The sequence below is a fragment of the Gallus gallus genome, chromosome 10, assembly GCF_016699485.2.
Source record: "Gallus gallus isolate bGalGal1 chromosome 10, bGalGal1.mat.broiler.GRCg7b, whole genome shotgun sequence".
Taxonomy (NCBI): domain Eukaryota; kingdom Metazoa; phylum Chordata; class Aves; order Galliformes; family Phasianidae; genus Gallus; species Gallus gallus.
Genome location: NC_052541.1, coordinates 15,798,770 through 15,815,350, shown reverse-complemented (window position 1 = coordinate 15,815,350; position 16,581 = coordinate 15,798,770). Strand labels below are relative to the sequence as shown.

Below are 16,581 nucleotides of genomic sequence, written 5' to 3'. Positions count from 1 at the left end.
TCGTGTGCACATCTTCATCTACTGTGTTTGGCCTTTTAATGTCATCATGATTCTTACAGGATACTTGCAACATGCATCCAAACATCATTCATTATTGTGCATTGTGCTTCCCTCCCTGCTCTGTTGACTATTCCTGAAGGTTTTTTTTTTTGGGATAGCAGAAGCAAAATTGATCATAATAATGCAAGTAAGAAAACAGGGAACAGATGACCAGCAATATAACTGTTCAAATGGAATTTAGACCTGCCATTCCCAGAGCAACTTGATTTGAAATCACTTGAATCCATTTAATCAGAAGTCCATTTAATACTGGGAAAACTATGAGCAGAATGCATGGGTCAGAGCATATTTCATCCACATCTAAGATCCCAGCCATGAGATTACATATCTCAAAACAGACACCTCCTTAAAGAGGCTGTATAAATAAAAGACTTTCTGTAATAATAGCGGAAGAGATGCACTGAGGAGAAGAAGTACCTGCTTTGCAATGAAAAGTTTGATTTTGGAAAAGACTCATTAGGTTAAAGGAGCTGTACTGTAGCAGGCAGCACGGCTTGTATGGATCTTCATGGAAGTGACTGTTTAATTAAAAGGTAGACATCTCAGTTTTCCTCTGAAACTTACACTAGGAATTCAGTACAAAGGTTTGCTGCATTTTATCAGGTTGACTTCATTACCTTCAGGAGTAATAGAAATTGCATTTGTTTCCCTGGGCTGTGGGATACAGGGAAACCCATGAAAAGAAATGGGAAAAAATAAGAGATGCTGATTTTCTTTGGATGAAATTAAAAAAAAAATAGGGCTTGAAAAACATTGAGTATAGCATGCTCTGTATTTTTAACAGAAGCTCAAAGAAACAATTTTAAAGAAACATTTTCTAAATGCATGTCTGTTGGTTTATTTTCATTTTGTGTTGCCATGTATAATTATGAGAAACTTACAGAAAACCCATAAGACTTCCAGTTTGTTAGAAGTGCCTTTTCCAAGATTATACTGTAAGCTATTACTTCAGCCCACTGGGTATCATGTGTAGGCAAGGTGTAAGATTATGCACATGAATATTTCTGTCTATTGCTTCTGTGTGCTGAGACAATACCAACTTACACTTTCTTCTGTCATTGGTCCTTATTCCGTTGAGGATATTCTTAATTACCAGCAAGACAATTGGGTAACATCGTACAAAGCATCACAGCATCATTCCTGTGATGATTTACACCTGCTAAGAGTCTGATTATTGAGTTTTAAACCATATAGTAAGCTCAGAAGGAAGTGAAAATATTTTTTCTACAGGACACTGTTTCTATTTTTAATATAACTACTCTCCTTTTTCCAATTCATTGGCACAATTCTTCTAAAAGATAGAATTTTTGTACACGTAGACACCATTTCTGAACATCCGAGCTGCCTTGAAAAACTCAGAGCGCTGCTATAGTTTAAATCAACTTAAGTCTAAACACAAAAACTGAATTTGACAACGCGCATGAGGGTTATGGGGAGTACATCCCTTCATGGGGATTCTAAAGAATACAAATAAAAATACAGACATAAAAACAAGTTCACTGCATTCCTTGTTCCACTTTGAGATTATGGTTTTATATGGCTTTTATTTGTATTTATCTATGTATTTACATACACAACCCTTGCAGGATTATTCCAAAATCTTTGGGAATGATGGAAATTCTGTTGAGTCCAGTCTCTGCTTTCCAATGGATTATGGAAGATGTTTGTGCAACAGGTTTGCTGAAGATGGAACACTAACGAAATGGGTAATTTTATAAACTCATTGGTAAGGGTAAGTGTCCAACAGAAAAGAAGTCACACAGAGATGCAGAAATTAGTCTGCTTGAAACAAACCAAGGAATGCTTGCTGAAGAGTCATGAATTTCTTTATAATTGTTACTGCACATGGAACACTTTTCTCCCTAAATCATCTACAGAAACTCTGCAGCTGGAGGTGTTTTGATAGCGGTTGTGATCAGAACACCACCACTTCTCATACATGAAATACAACATTGTGAAGGATTTTTTCGTTCCTCAAATCACTCTTCTGAGGCTTTATATCAATCTCAAGCAATTTGCCTAGCCATTTCTGTGATAAAATAGGTGTTTTTATCCATTTAGAAGAGCAATAAAACTAAGGAAAATTCAGACAGAAGATGGTCTTTCTTTAAAGCTCCAATTCAGATAGTGAGAATCTGGTTTGCGCTGTACTTCCCTCATGAACTCAACTTTGCATAGTGCATTAAGTGTTGTAATAATGCAAATCAAATACAAATTTTAATAACTCCTTCCATTAAAATGATCTATTAAAGTTTTAAGAGTCCAACACTTATGAGCATTATTCTAATTGCATGATTTTGCTCCGGGCAGGTTTTACAGATCTGCCTGATCATTGGATATTTGCACATTTAGGACTATTTTAAATTAATTTTTGGAAGAGTTTCAGTCTCAGTAGCAACAGTTGTTTGATAGCTGTTTTGTGGGTAACTACGCATCTGCTTCCACATGAGAAAAAAACTACATACATTTAGAACTCTGGGAAAGGAGATGGCAGAGGTTTATAGAATGACAAGCAACGTGAAGAACACTCTGAAGAGGAAGATGTTTGCTCACTTTAATACAAGGAGGAAAAGAGGCTTAAAAAAAAAGTTGTTATGCAATACAGTTAAGTTGTGGTACACAGAACACCAAAAAATATAATCGTATTAAGAAAAGCTTTAGAATCCAATGAGTACAGCTCCTTTGCTACCATTAACCTTCCTGGTTTTATGCAACTTGTAGGATGGATTTCTAATAGAAGGATGTGCAGTGGAATTCACACACTGGCTAAGAAAGTGGGCAAGCTGTGCAAAGCTTCCCAACATATTTTTATGTTAACAGAAATAATTTAGATCAATGCTGGGAGACAAAGTTCTGTTATTCCTCCTCGGAATCCATCCCAAACAAAACCACTGTGAGATATTGGATGATATATGTGGTCTGTGTCTGGGGTTTTCCATGAAAACTTTGTATGGGATAATGCCAAACAGGCAAAAAGGGTTGGAGAGAACAAATCAGTTTTCAAGAGCCTTCCCAACTAAAAAAAAAGTTAAAGATATTTCAAAATAATGTAAAAAGTGTCTCAATAGATACTATTCTAAATTATCATTGGCTTTGAAATATGCTTTGGTTTAAAATTTTAATTTCTGTATGAAAGCAAAAAAAATGAAATATTTTGAGATTACTGAAGAAAATAATTTGGTGCTTATTCCTTTCCTTTTAAACATATTGGTTAGTCACAGAATTAGTTGGAAAAATGAAATCTTAAGAACTCCCAAAGGATAGGAAAAAGTATTTCTCTACTAGCTACAGAATGAGACGAAAATCTAATGTCATTTCATTAGCACACAGATTTAGTGAAATACATTCTCATAGAGGTTGCACATACTGGAACTCAGGGTTTGGGTTTCTTTCCAAGTGTGATGCTTACACACAGTAAGTGATAACTCTTTTTTTATTAGACACTGTCATCTACATTTCTAGATAAATACCTGGAGTTGTTCCAGCCTCCACAAGGATGATTGTCTTTTTTTCTTTATAGAATAGAATCCTGGAATCCTTTGAGTTGGAAGGGACCCTCAATGGTCATCTAGTCCAACTCACATGCAATGAACAGGGACATGTGCAACTCGATCAGGGGGCCCCGAGCCCAGTCCAGCCTGACCCTGAGTGCCTTTCCAAGGATAGGGCATCATTTTTCTTACACTGCCATAAGCAGGACAGGAAGTCTGAGCAGGGAATTTCAGCCACTTTTAGTTCACAGACTAACATGTTAAAACAAAAATGATAATTAACTCTTAAGTAATTTAGAAGTGGGCTATCCAAGGTGGAACAGCCCTAGATGCCAGGAAGGGTTAGGCTTTGGGCAGGGGACAGGGCAGATGACACAAGGATGGTGTGCACAGCCATACTGTGCAATGATAATGGCGTGGGGCAGGAACATCCCGAGGTGTCTGCTCAATTTGTCAGGAATTTCTCCTCTGAACTATTACCTCCAGATCTCTCCAGAGCACCCTTGGTCCTTTTATCTCTGAGCTATCTCAGAGTTTACTGCCTTCCTATCACCTTGGCTGAACTACACTAATAGTGAACTAATTACATATGAACGCTCTAATTTGCTTTATGTCTTTCTCAAAAAACCACACGTGTGCAGGCATGCACGCAAGTAAACTTTTGCTCATGCTATAAAATTGCAGCATGATGTAGAATGAGTGCACCAGCCCAAGCATTACAAAACATCTCATGCTCACTGCCCATCTACTGCTTGTCCCTATCAGGCCACCACCAGTGCTTGTCATTCCTGATCTGCAACATCACCTGCTGCTCCAGACCAGAAAAGGGAGCAAAGAAGAGAAATACGTGTTTGTCATTGAACTGAACTGAGAAGAAGGAAGACGAGAACGATAAGATCATCGCCTGCAGCACTTTGTTTATGAGAACATCCTTCCAGTGATATATGCCTGCACCAGGTGAAAGTATTGTGTCACCCCTAACATATTTTAAATGCCAGGGTTGTCATGCAAGAAGACAATGATGAACAAGTTTAAACAGAATATGGTATTGTAGCCATGTGCAGTGTTACCTTTTAAAGGTTTGCATCAGAAGCATTTCTTAACAAAACATTTCCGAACTGTTACATTCCCCTACAGAACCGCTTTCACATACTCAATGAAATTATTTCTGTTGTAGATGAAATATGTATAACAACATATATAGTAAACACAAATTAGGGCATTTTCTCATGCAAGTTTTCCAGGCTATTTCACATCACCTCCCAGCCATACTATTTGATCTTTTCCTAACTCCTTGGATAACAATTTAGGGACTACACCTCACTTGGCAAATAGGTAAATAAAGGGACATTCACATTGTGCTCCCAAATGCAGGATCTTGCCCCAGGTCACACCGCAGGCCAGAGGTTTGTTTGGTTGAGCTCTGGTGTGTTCCTGTGAGCTGAATGCCCATTAACTGGCTGCAGGAGCTCCCAGACTGCATCACCTAGTTTAATTTCACACAGAAGGACTTGCATGCTGTGGAGCACGGAATGCAGGGTCAGGTAGAGAATTCACTTAAAATACACTCCTATCCCAAAATGAAACACTACTTAAGAAACACCTCTTGTCACAAAGCAGGTATGCACAGAACTATCGGCATATGGCAGTTTTCTTCCCAGATAAATATCTCAAGTTTAACTGCACAAACACCATCACTGTGCTATAAGGCCATTGCACAACATGACTCATTTTCCCAGATTGACAGCTTAGAGAGTCTTGGGAACACCAGCATCCAACACACGATACTGAACACATGCATGACCATATCCACCCCGGATTCAGATGAAAGAGCTTTAACCACCTATGTCTCACAGAATGAAGGCAACCATGACATCAGAGTTTCCCATCTTTGAGGTCAGAGCCATTCTGTGAACCATCCAAGACAGTATTAATTTACAGGAGAGGAAAGGGCATTCCTGATTGCCTGAAAAATGCCCATAGAGCTAGGACTCCTTAAGTGCCGACTGACTGAGGGGGTCCTGTGCGGGCTTGTGTAACCTGTTCAACACCTCCCCATCAGTTTTCTTTTCTGTAGAATGGAGACACCTGATTTTTTTTACTCACAAGGTTATTAGGAGGACATTCCAATTAAGCTTCTTTACAAATGAAAGCGTCTTGTGAACAGTATTTAATCACCTGGCTAAAAACAGTCTCCAAATTCTTTAGGCAGAACCTCAGTTTTCATAGGGACTGGTCAAGGTGTTCGGTTTACATAAGGCTGCAGGATCTTACGCTGCATCTTTAAGACACAGTTTACTTCTGAATCAGTAAATGTACTAGACAAAGCAGCCATTATTTATGCATTCCTGCATACATGGCAAGGTGAAAATAATAGAATAAACATCATATACTTCATTATGATATCGGTTTACACTTCCAGGGTACACAAAAAGAGGCCATTTCATCAAGCTAATTGCCTGAAAGTAAAAGAGAGAACTTTAGCTATTAGTCTATTATGGGGCTTTTTTCTTAATCACAAATAGGGGCCGTGTGTCCCCAGGGGGATGTGTATTCTAATTTACAATTGAACTACAGATCAGAGCAATCAATCTTGTGCAGCACTTTTACAGTGTAATTGCTGCAACATAACAAATAAAAAAAAGCAGCCTAAGTCGAGTTTCAGCTTGAGGTGGAGATATTTACCAGGCATTGGGTCGGGGTGGGAGGGAGGCAGAGAGGCACCACAGCCATGAATATGCAATGAGGGCTCATTAGTGCCCCAGTGTTGCCATGACGAATGGCATTATCCCCAGCCTGGTGCAGCCTAAACATGAATTTTATAACGACCCATTTATCATGACTTGTCATGGGGTTCTTTACTGTACTTTCTACTGGCTCTTACACCTTCCTCCATTATCACCTCAGAATTCCTTTTGTTATTTTGTCTTATTCTGGTTTACTTTTTGGTAATGAAGCCCAACTTATAAGAGAAGGTGACTGCAAACAGCAGTGGGCTGATGTGCCAGAGCAACTTAAGGCTTCCTCAGCTGGAGACCCACTGCCAAATGCGTAGGTGGTCTTCAGACCACTTACCAGGGGATAAGCATCCTCACTGTCACAAATATCTGCAGTCTTGTCAGTTGACTCAGCAGAAAGGTCTTAGATTGACCGAGCATCAAGACAACTATCTTTCCTTTCTGGCAGATGTGATGGATGAATCTGTTTTGTTGACCTAGGCCTGTCTAAAAGTGCTCTTCCTCAGCCCATGCCAGTGATGTGTACAGTGTAAAAATTCACCCCTTGCCTCTACATCAATAAAGGTACTGCACCAGGTAAATAGGCAAAAACTGCATTCTGCCTAACTCCTGTTAAACTGGAAAAAAAATACTGGATGCAAAACTGAAGTGACAGAAAAAGCATTTACTTTCCAGGAGCAAGAGGTAATAACCAACTCCATAGGAAAACAAAATTACCAATAAGTAATTAGTGCGTCTGGCTTGAGCTCATTTTTGGTCACTGCACGTTGTCTGTTTTACTGCTGTCCCTTTGGCCTACCCGATTCCACATTTAATATACCACTGCTTATAAAGAAATCCCTGCGGCTCAGGAGGCTGAATTGCCATGCTGGGTTAGGGCCTGCTCTCCAGTATATAGAAGCTTTCATTTCCCAAGTTACAAATCTGACATCTCATGGCCAAATCCATGCCAGTTTATTTCTGGGAAGTCTGTCCTCATTATTTACCCCAAATAGTTTCACTGTCAGTATGCCTTTTTTCCAGTATGAAGTGGCTGCAGCATCTGAAAGTATCAAGCCTCTCTTTGTTGGATTTTACACTTTTGCTATTACAAGAATTTGTCTTTGGGGACAGAAAAATCAAGCAACTTATTTCCAGCTATTACTTGGATAGGACTTCATGTTCTTAAACAAGTTGTGAGCTCCCATGATCGCCGAATACAACTCTCCCGAGGTCTCACATCAGGATAGTCCTACAGTTCTTTCATTACTCTACTGGATGTTTGAAAATATTAAAAGGCATCGAACATCCCAGTCCAGCAATTTATAGACTCGGAGTCTGGTGCTGTAGCCCTCAAAGCCTCTATTTCTTCCACAAAATCCGCACTTTGCTATTATCGTCACCAAGACAGGCATGTGTTTCACTAGAGGAGCAGTTTGTCAAAGCAACAGTCCATTACCCAGAGATTCATCACAGGTTCTCACTTCAACACACAATGGGAGAGAGCCTGCATGCCAGAACCTGAAGGGGAAGGAAAGTTTCATTGCAATGAGGTGCATGAGGTATGTGGCACGCTGATTTAAGTTGGGCATAGATGATTAGGGCAGCGAATGCTGATGTGTTCATGCCATCCTTCTTTTTTTGTCTGCCTGTAAGGTCAGACTGCTGTGCCTGACTGTGGAGCCACTACCTGCAGCTTATAAGATGCAGTAAGCAGATGGCCACTTTAGTTGGACTTAGTGATTCGTAGTCCCATGCAGCGAACTTTTTCTATTACTATATATCAATAGCCGGGGGCCCTTCAGGGAAACATGCTCATCTTTCTCCCACTCATCAAAAAGACAGACATTGAAACAAAGATTATTAAAGGCCAGCCAATGCAGATGACATCTAGATCTATGTCACTGTAACACCCAGTGCCACTACAGTCACATTGTAGATTTCTCGGTTGAGATCAGCAACCATATGGAGGGCAGCTGCCTGAGACAGAAAAGCATTTACTGTTCCTCAGTCAATCCGCAAATGGCAATAATTAAAATAAAATTCCAATCCTCAAAATATTAAGTCCTTGGTTCTAAACCAACAGGCCTCAGATTATAGGAAACACCCAAATTTTGGGTGGAAAAAAGCCTGTCACATGAATCCAGATCCCAATATAAATATTGAATGCGACATCTTTTGAAGAGAAATTTAAAAAAAATAAGCAGTTTTTTAAAATGGAAGATAAGCACATAGTCTGGGACTAATTGTTTATCCAGAATTCAAGGGAAGCTTAATGACTGACTGCCTTAGAATCAGAAGCTGGCTGTGAGCAAACTCACTGGAAAATACTGCACCAAATGTACATTTTAATGCAAACAAATCCTACCCACAAAAATATGCACACTTACATCCAACAGTTTGCTACATTTACAGATGGAATTCTTAGGACGCAAGAAAATGTGGAAAAGAACTGCAGGTGTGATTACAGTATAATGGCGTTCAGTATCTGTTCAATTGATGTATTTACAAGAAAAACTAAAAAAAAAAGCAGATACTATTTCCCCGTATAAAGTAGCATACTTTAAAGGCATTTGATAAAATGCATGCTTGGAAAGAGTTTTGTATTCAGTAATTTGAACACCTAGACAGTGCCAGGAACACATCCCACCGTGCCTGCAAAGACTACCAGTTGTACTACATAAACCTGAGCAGCCTTTTTTTTGGCTATTTCTTTTTGTGAAGAAATCCCTCCCCCCCTTCTTAATTGTATTTCAAAAGTGGCCTAATAATGTTTTCCCCACTGTTCTCCTTCCAAGGCTTAGCTTTAGGCATCCTAATAAATGAACAGTCTTTTCCCGGTTCTATTTCAGCTTTGACTTTAAGCTCTGTCTTTCCTTATCTGGAGCCAATGGCTCTCTGCTTTCCACTTTTAAACAAACAAACAAAATGTCCTTCTCCACAGTCCTCCTCTTATCCCTCCACTTTCTTTAATGACACCTTCAGTCATTAATGAGTTAATAAAAATCTCAAAGTCATCTGGGAATAGATAAGGGGAAAGAAAGAGGAGTATTGTACACATAATGACAGGCTCCCTGCTGGCCCTAAGATGTCATGGGTCAGCCATGTTAAGAATGTGTGTGCCCAATCATCTGCTGATTTTTATCAGCAAGGCCTCAAGCAGAATCTGACACGGCCAGTTTGGGAGTTACAATGAATAAACAATGACTTCTTGGATTGTTGGCGGCTGTATGATAGAGTGAGAGGGTTTATATATACTAAAACATGATGACATTAGCAATCAATATACCAATTACTGGACAAGTTATTGGACGAAGAATGCACATGTCTTGAGCTTTGTGCACTTTGAACATGCTACCAGTGATGGAGACCACAGAAATAATGGTGCTTAACCCTTCCCAAGCTAGATATGCTATTTCTTGACAATGCCTACAAGTTTGACCGCATGGTGAGAAAAACAACAACAAACAACTGGTCTGATTCAGCATATTAAGTCTTCCAGATAGAAGACATAAGCTTGACAAATTTGTTTTTCATTAGGACTTAAAAAAAAAAGGAATAGATTTTTCAAGTGAGCATTTGGATGCTTGAACAACAGAGATAATTTAAATTGTTCCCCATCAAATTTCAGAGGAAATCAATTTCTTTTCACCCGAGCACCACTAGCATACCACAGACTTCATCACTGAGAAGTTAGAACACATTTTTACAGGATTATTTAGACAAATATCCCAACATGCTTCACTTGCTTATTCCACAATAGAGGAAGAAGATAGAACTCTAAGATACTTCTTTTATTCCTGTGCTACCAGATACGCATTCCTGCATCTGTTCAGTGTCATCTTCTTGCTCTCTTTAGAAAGCTCAAAATATTCAGTATTTACAAGTTTATCTTCTATTATTCTGGAAGTGAATGTGAAGATTCAATGTCAGTTTTATAACTGAAACCAGAATGAAATGTGGTTAAGTCAGTCACCTCATTCAAAGCACAAATGCAGAAGACAATTTACATGGAGACCGAAGAAGAGGACAGAGCTGCCACATCTGGGGCTCAGCAAAAGCATTGGACTAAGTGGTGCCATCTCTCCATTCAGATAGACAAGTATACATTCCAATGGAAAGCTCATAGGCTTCGCCTTGAGATGAGTCATTAAAATTATATGGAAAAGATTTTAAGATGGTTCTCTTCTGTATAGCATTATGAATGACAGCTTTTACCGAGATTGGGAAACAGAGCTGAGGAAGCAGCAGTGCCACATGCATTTTTGCTCAGGTGAGAGCAAACATGACAGGGCATAAATATACAACTTTGTCTCCTAGGGAATCAGGCTACAGTAGAAATTGTGCAAGAAAACCCAAAATGCTCTATGTATTTTGTGTAGATTAGAGGCTGAATAAAATCTTAAGATGCATCTCTAACAGACTGCTCTTGTGATGCAAGAGCTAAAGTGTTGGTCTAAATTACAATCCTATCTGCTCCAGCTCCTGAGCACTAAGCATCTCTCAGAGCTGTGTTGGACATTAATGGCAGAGGGATCAGTCCCAGACATAGGGGAAAAATAGATGAGACCACATCTGGTTTTAACTGCAGCAGTTATGAAATGCTCAGCTGCATCCTCTCAAATGGCTCTTCCCATTAAGTTCGTGAAAAGTTTGGAAGTGAATTTGTCCAGCATGTCTGATATGAATAACAAAATGCTTTTAAACATAAACGTTTCATAAAATAACACCATTATCATACATTACAGTGAGTACAGTTGAAAAAACTCAATCCCTCCTCCGTAATTTACAATTAACTTTTTGCCTCAAGGTAACAGCCACATTCACAAAAATAATGGTAATAGATTGACCTTGTTATGAATGGATAACAAGCTGGAAACAATATAGTTTGTCACAGAGCATTAACTGTTACTGTTGAAATTGTAAATAATGTGTATAGAACATACAATGTAAATGGCTCCCCTTAAAAATATTAATTATGTCGATTAAACACTTGATGCATAATGGATTACTCTGAAATCTACTTAAGTCCACGTCAGACTGAATACACCATTGCCTAAGATCCTTTTCTGCCCTGACTGCTCACTGTAAACCTAAGATTTACAATACAATGTGGCCTTAAATTAAAGATATATGGCCATTTTTTTTTTTGTTTGGATTGCTTGCATGCTTTTTCACCGAGTACAGCATCAGAATATTAGACTGTCTAGAGATACTAGGCTCTTCTGAGATGCTTTTAGGCTGCTTCGGAAGCTAATGAAAAGGAACCCTCATCCAACAGTACAGGCCACTCACTGAAGGATCTCTATGGGATTCGGAGCACACCACTGGCTTTTATGCCACTTCGTAATCACTGGTAATGGGACAGAAGAATACAGGTAAGTTTTTACACCTGGCTGGTTTCTTACACAAAAGTGATGCAACGCATCACCCATAAGGAAGCAAAAGCTTTGAGGGCTGATGCTATTCAGCTGATGCGTGCATTGTGTCCCCTTCGGAGCCAGGGCTGCAGTCATCTGGGAGGAGATTGCTGTCACATGGCTTTAGAGAACAATCCAAAAACTGGTACATAACACACGGCACAGAAAAGATTAGACTTTTCTGCCAGTGCCCGGGGACCACTAATTCACAAACAGGAGTCTAAACCATATTTTTGTGCTTTCCAACCACAGTAAGTGCTCCTCAGCTGTGGCTCAACACTGGACTTAACAGCACAATACTTCACTGTTCTGGCTAATTACCATGTATAGACTGTTGCATTATAAAGGAAGGATTCCCGCTAGATTATCCATATAGAGAAAGTGATATTAAAATGACAAGCCACCAAAAGGTCAAATAACCAGTTGCCAGAAGTTAGAATAACTAGACTGTGGAGCAGCAATATCTGGGGAGCTGGCGTGTGTCCCAGGACTCGTTGTCATACAAATGGAAGAAAAGACAGCTGGAATCTTTCTGGATTGACTGTTATTTCTCTGAGCATAGTGTAAATCTATCACTTTGGTTTTTCAACCAAATGTCTGAATGGGGAGTTCAGAAACTGATTCAGTAAAATATAAAGTTTCTTTATGCATTTTCCCATGTGTGAGCTTTGGCTACTTTAAGTTTTATCCTTCGGTATCAAGGACTGTTCAGGTTGTAAGCATAAAGAATCTGATTAAAGTTAGGCCTCTTCAGTATACTTCAGTATACAAGCAAATACCTTATAGCCACACTTACCAAGAGATGTATTCTCTTGTCTTAGGAGGAAAAGTCACTGCATATGTGCAACTGAGCAAGCACCTCTTTCCCCATAATGGGATCAAAATCCCAGCACATGTCTGGTTGGTAGGGAACACTCAAGTTTCCTTACACTCCTGCATTTCTCTGGGCAGCTTGTTTCACCTTCAGTTAAAGTTTAGCTGTTTGCTATACATTTGGTGCCATCTCTTTAAAGATGTACATCTGAATGGGCAAGAAAGTGAGGGATTAGCAATGGGCAGAGGTCAAGTCCGTCAAGACTTTAAGCATGTCATTGGTTGTAAAAGAGATTACATTACTGGCAGCTCTTTGCCAGATCAGTACTTCGATGCCAAATGTTAATCCTTGCTGGGGACGCGATGGCTTGTAAATGTTATAGGAGAACGTTGCTTTTCCTGTAGAAAACAGGCATTTATGGCTAAAACATGGATTATTTTCTCATGCTTATGTTTGCATTTCATGCCAAATCACTCTAGCTTGCTATGAACTTTGCTTCAAGTATTCATATGTATTCAAGTACATTTAATCTCTTCAGATCTTCATTTCTATAACTAAGGAGACCATGTTGGAGTTCTTAAAACTCCAGGAAGCAGAAGAGCTAGAGCTGAGTCTCAGGCTTTGCAAACTAGGCAAAGCCTGTTCGCTTGCTGAACCTTAGCTTTCCCATCTATAAAACGAAGCTGCATGTGAAAAGGATCTGTTAAGATTTACGACTGCTGGAAGGGCAGTATTTACCAGATTTATAATAGCAACTTGCCTTTTCTAGTCCCTAGCTATAACTAGTATATTTAATATCTGACTTTATAAGTAACATCCTTTCCTACAATTACACAGGTTTAGGCAAGCTGAAGTTTCTAGGTCAGACTTTTATTCCGGGACAGCCAAGGCACAAGTCCATGCAAGAATTTAGAGTAATAGAAGTCTCAGATGACCAAAAGTTTTTTCTACTGTGGACCAAGAGCATAACTCTGGGTGTAACCAGCAGCTGCTAAGCATGTGCAGGACACCATATGAGAGTAAGATAGTCAGGAAATCCACACTGCACCATATTCTGTAGCAGCTGACTATGCTTGTACAGCTAGACCTCAATGCTCAGCCTGCAGAAAGTTATTTGCCTGTTTACAGAACACCAGATGAAAAGGAATTTAGCAGGTACAAGAGCAAGCTGTGTTCCCACCTGCTTTTGGGATCTTGAGATCCTCAGCATACATACCTCAGTTTCTTACTCACCTTTTGGAAGGTAAGGAAAAACCATGCTAACATAGAAATTAATAAAGCTTTACGAAAAGGGTTTGGTGAGGTCAAAACCACCAATGCCTTCTGCTTGTGAGTTCAGGAGTAAAGGAGACTGTATACCTTCCCAGATAGATTTGATAACAGAGCGTATAAAGAAAACCCAATCAATTCAGCCTAGGGAAACCTGAGCTTCTTTGGTTTCATGCTGCATACACTTAGTGCCTATAAAATTATAAAATTCTAGTAGAGGGGAGTTCAACATTTTTCCAGCAATAATAATAGGTATTAAATTGTGTTAGTTTAGTTTTGTTATGCAGATTATTTTTTTCTTTCACTTTACTCTTTGAAATGTTTTGAATTAAAATAGCTTACTCAAGGTCACTGAAGGCATATGGTCCTGCTCAAAACTTTAAACAAAACATTAGTTTTTACAACCTTTTGTAATTTGGTATTGTATACAACATGGTTATAGACGAGTTTCTGTAATCTTTGCAGTGGGTGACAGAAATATGAGAGTCAAATTTATAAGCCATTTAGTGAAGCATTTAATCAATTTCATGCATAGGAAATAACACCAATTGCTTTGCTTTATCAATCTTGCTTTCTCAGAGACCTGCAGTCACCCCAACCAAAAAACACTCAAGTGTGGGGGGGACCATATGCAAAAGTCTAATGCTGTACACAAAATGTCAGGGACTTCAGAGGGCTGCTTAAGCTTACATGCCAGCATCAATAAGGCTTCTTGAAGCTATTAATATATTTCAGAAAGAAAGCAGAAAGCTTAATATACATCGGGAGTTAGGAGGCCTCTTTGTACAGAGTTATTCATGAAGCACTCTCTGCTTAGAATGTCTTCTACGCTGTCTAGAGTTATGCAGATTAAGTTTGCTTCTAATACTAAAATGCTTGTATATGCTGCCTCTAATCACTTACAAACACTTAAAAAACATCCTTGCACCACAAGTCCCTGCGCTTCCAATAAAATATCAGTGGCAAATATAATCTGATAGACTCAGAGAGACACTATTCAAGACAATATTGCTCACTACAGCCTTAATAAAAAAGCAACACATTGAGGTCTAGACTACCTTCAACCACATAAGAATTAAAAGTCACACTTACCCATGGCTGTAACCTGGGGGCTGGTCTGGGGCTTTGTCTTGTAGGAAACAGGACTGAAGAGTTAGAATGGCTCCTCTTCTGGTCTTCATGCCATGACTCAGGGTGGCATACTGGTGCCTTGGCTTCAGACAAGCAGAGGGAAAACAACATTCCTCACAGCTTCTGCAAGGCACCGCGTGGACTGGAAGATCCTCAGCACTGTCATGGAGGTGGAGCAGTACCAGCATATTGGTGTATGCCAAACGTCAGCATTAAGTTATTACTCTTTCAACAGAAAAATAGTGTTCACACCAACCACACTTCTCCTGTTCTGTATCTGAAAACCTTCACTGGATTAAGAGGTAGGGCAAAAAAGGCTGTTTTAGAGCACACTTTTCTTTCTTGTATACAACAGCTAGTACAATACCCCAAGCAGAGTAGTACAGTGACTTTTTTTCCTAAGTGAAAAATTCCTGAAGGAGCAAAAAGGCAATCTCTCTGATAATCATCAGCTGCTCAACTATATTAAATTTAGACAAGGCTACAATAGTGCCAGAGTTGTCCCCTGCCCTCTAAAATTAGAACTGAAAGAATGGCGGGCATAGCGCTAAATATATAACTCATTTAAAAATAATGTGCTCTCAGGCTTTCCTAATGCTTGAAAAACTGATCACCATAAATCCCTACAGATGTGCCTGCAGCCTGCCTGCCTGCCTCCATCAGCCCCAAACACGTTCCTGTGGGATATGGCCTTTCTAAGCATCCTCCTTCCTCTGCAGTACTCAGGAAAGAGAAAGCAGTAAAGGTTCCTTACGTTTAAACAACATACTGCCCATTTATCTGAGAGGACAAAAATGTAACCTGGCCTCCACCTCCAATACAGAAGAGGGAAGAAAAAAAAAGCTGAAAATAACAGAAGAAAAATAAGCATCTGCTATATCTTCTCAGACCTGGCAGGTTGGAGAAAGGCCCGCTGTTTGAGACCATTAGAAGCAGTGGCTTTAACTTCGCAAGCTACAGGACTAAGTGAATCTCCACAAGGAAAACAGCAAATTAAGATACCTCGTCTCTATTTCTGCTACTTAAATCTCCCAAAGTTCAGTTTTAATAACTTCAGAATAACCAGAAGCAGGACAGATGAACAGCAGATTTGCGTAGAGGCTGAGGTACAGAACTCCCTCTCTTACTTCCAAGTTCAGAGCAGCCCCTACTCATAAAAACAAAAAAAAATCTCCCATATTCCTTTCCAACTTTATTTTAGCAGCATAAAAAAAAACCCTAAAAAAAGCATACGCATATACTGAGGAGAGCGGGAGTAGGCTGAGGCCTTCACTGAATTTACAGCCAGCTGTGGCCTGTGGTGCAAATTGGCCCAAAGGAATGCTGGGAGCTTAGAGGACTTAACAGCCTCCATCTTGAAGGGTGTGGGCTTTGATTTGCCATCTGTTTCTCTTTCTCAGTTAATTTGGTTATTAGGGAGGCTGTAGCAGATGTTAAGCCTCTGAGAAGAGCAATCTGAGGGGGCAAAGAGATTTTTGTGAAGGAACCTGAGTGCCCTTACCTGTGTGGTGTGGTTCTGGGAAGGCAACGAGGTCAAACCCAGGCTTTGCAAAAGTCAGACCTTGCTTAACTGCAAAGATGAGGCCCAGTGGTTGTGCATTAAGTTGGGCTGCTGCTGTTGGAGGTAGTTCTGCTTCTTTGCTTTAAAAACAAACAAATAAACAAAAAACTGGCCAGGA

At 39.6% G+C, this 16,581-nt stretch overlaps 1 long non-coding RNA gene across 1 annotated transcript in view; it reads right to left on the bottom strand.

Moving 5' to 3' along the window:
- The window catches only part of LOC121111590, a 41,761-nt gene extending 25,545 nt beyond the window's left edge, over positions 1 to 16,216 (bottom strand). The window contains exons 1-2 of the long non-coding RNA XR_006931069.1: positions 16,136 to 16,216; positions 14,864 to 16,049 (exon numbers count right to left, since the gene is read on the bottom strand). This is a non-coding gene — a long non-coding RNA (uncharacterized LOC121111590). The remainder of the gene's footprint in view (positions 1 to 14,863; positions 16,050 to 16,135) is intronic.
- Positions 16,217 to 16,581: the final 365 nt, after the last annotated feature.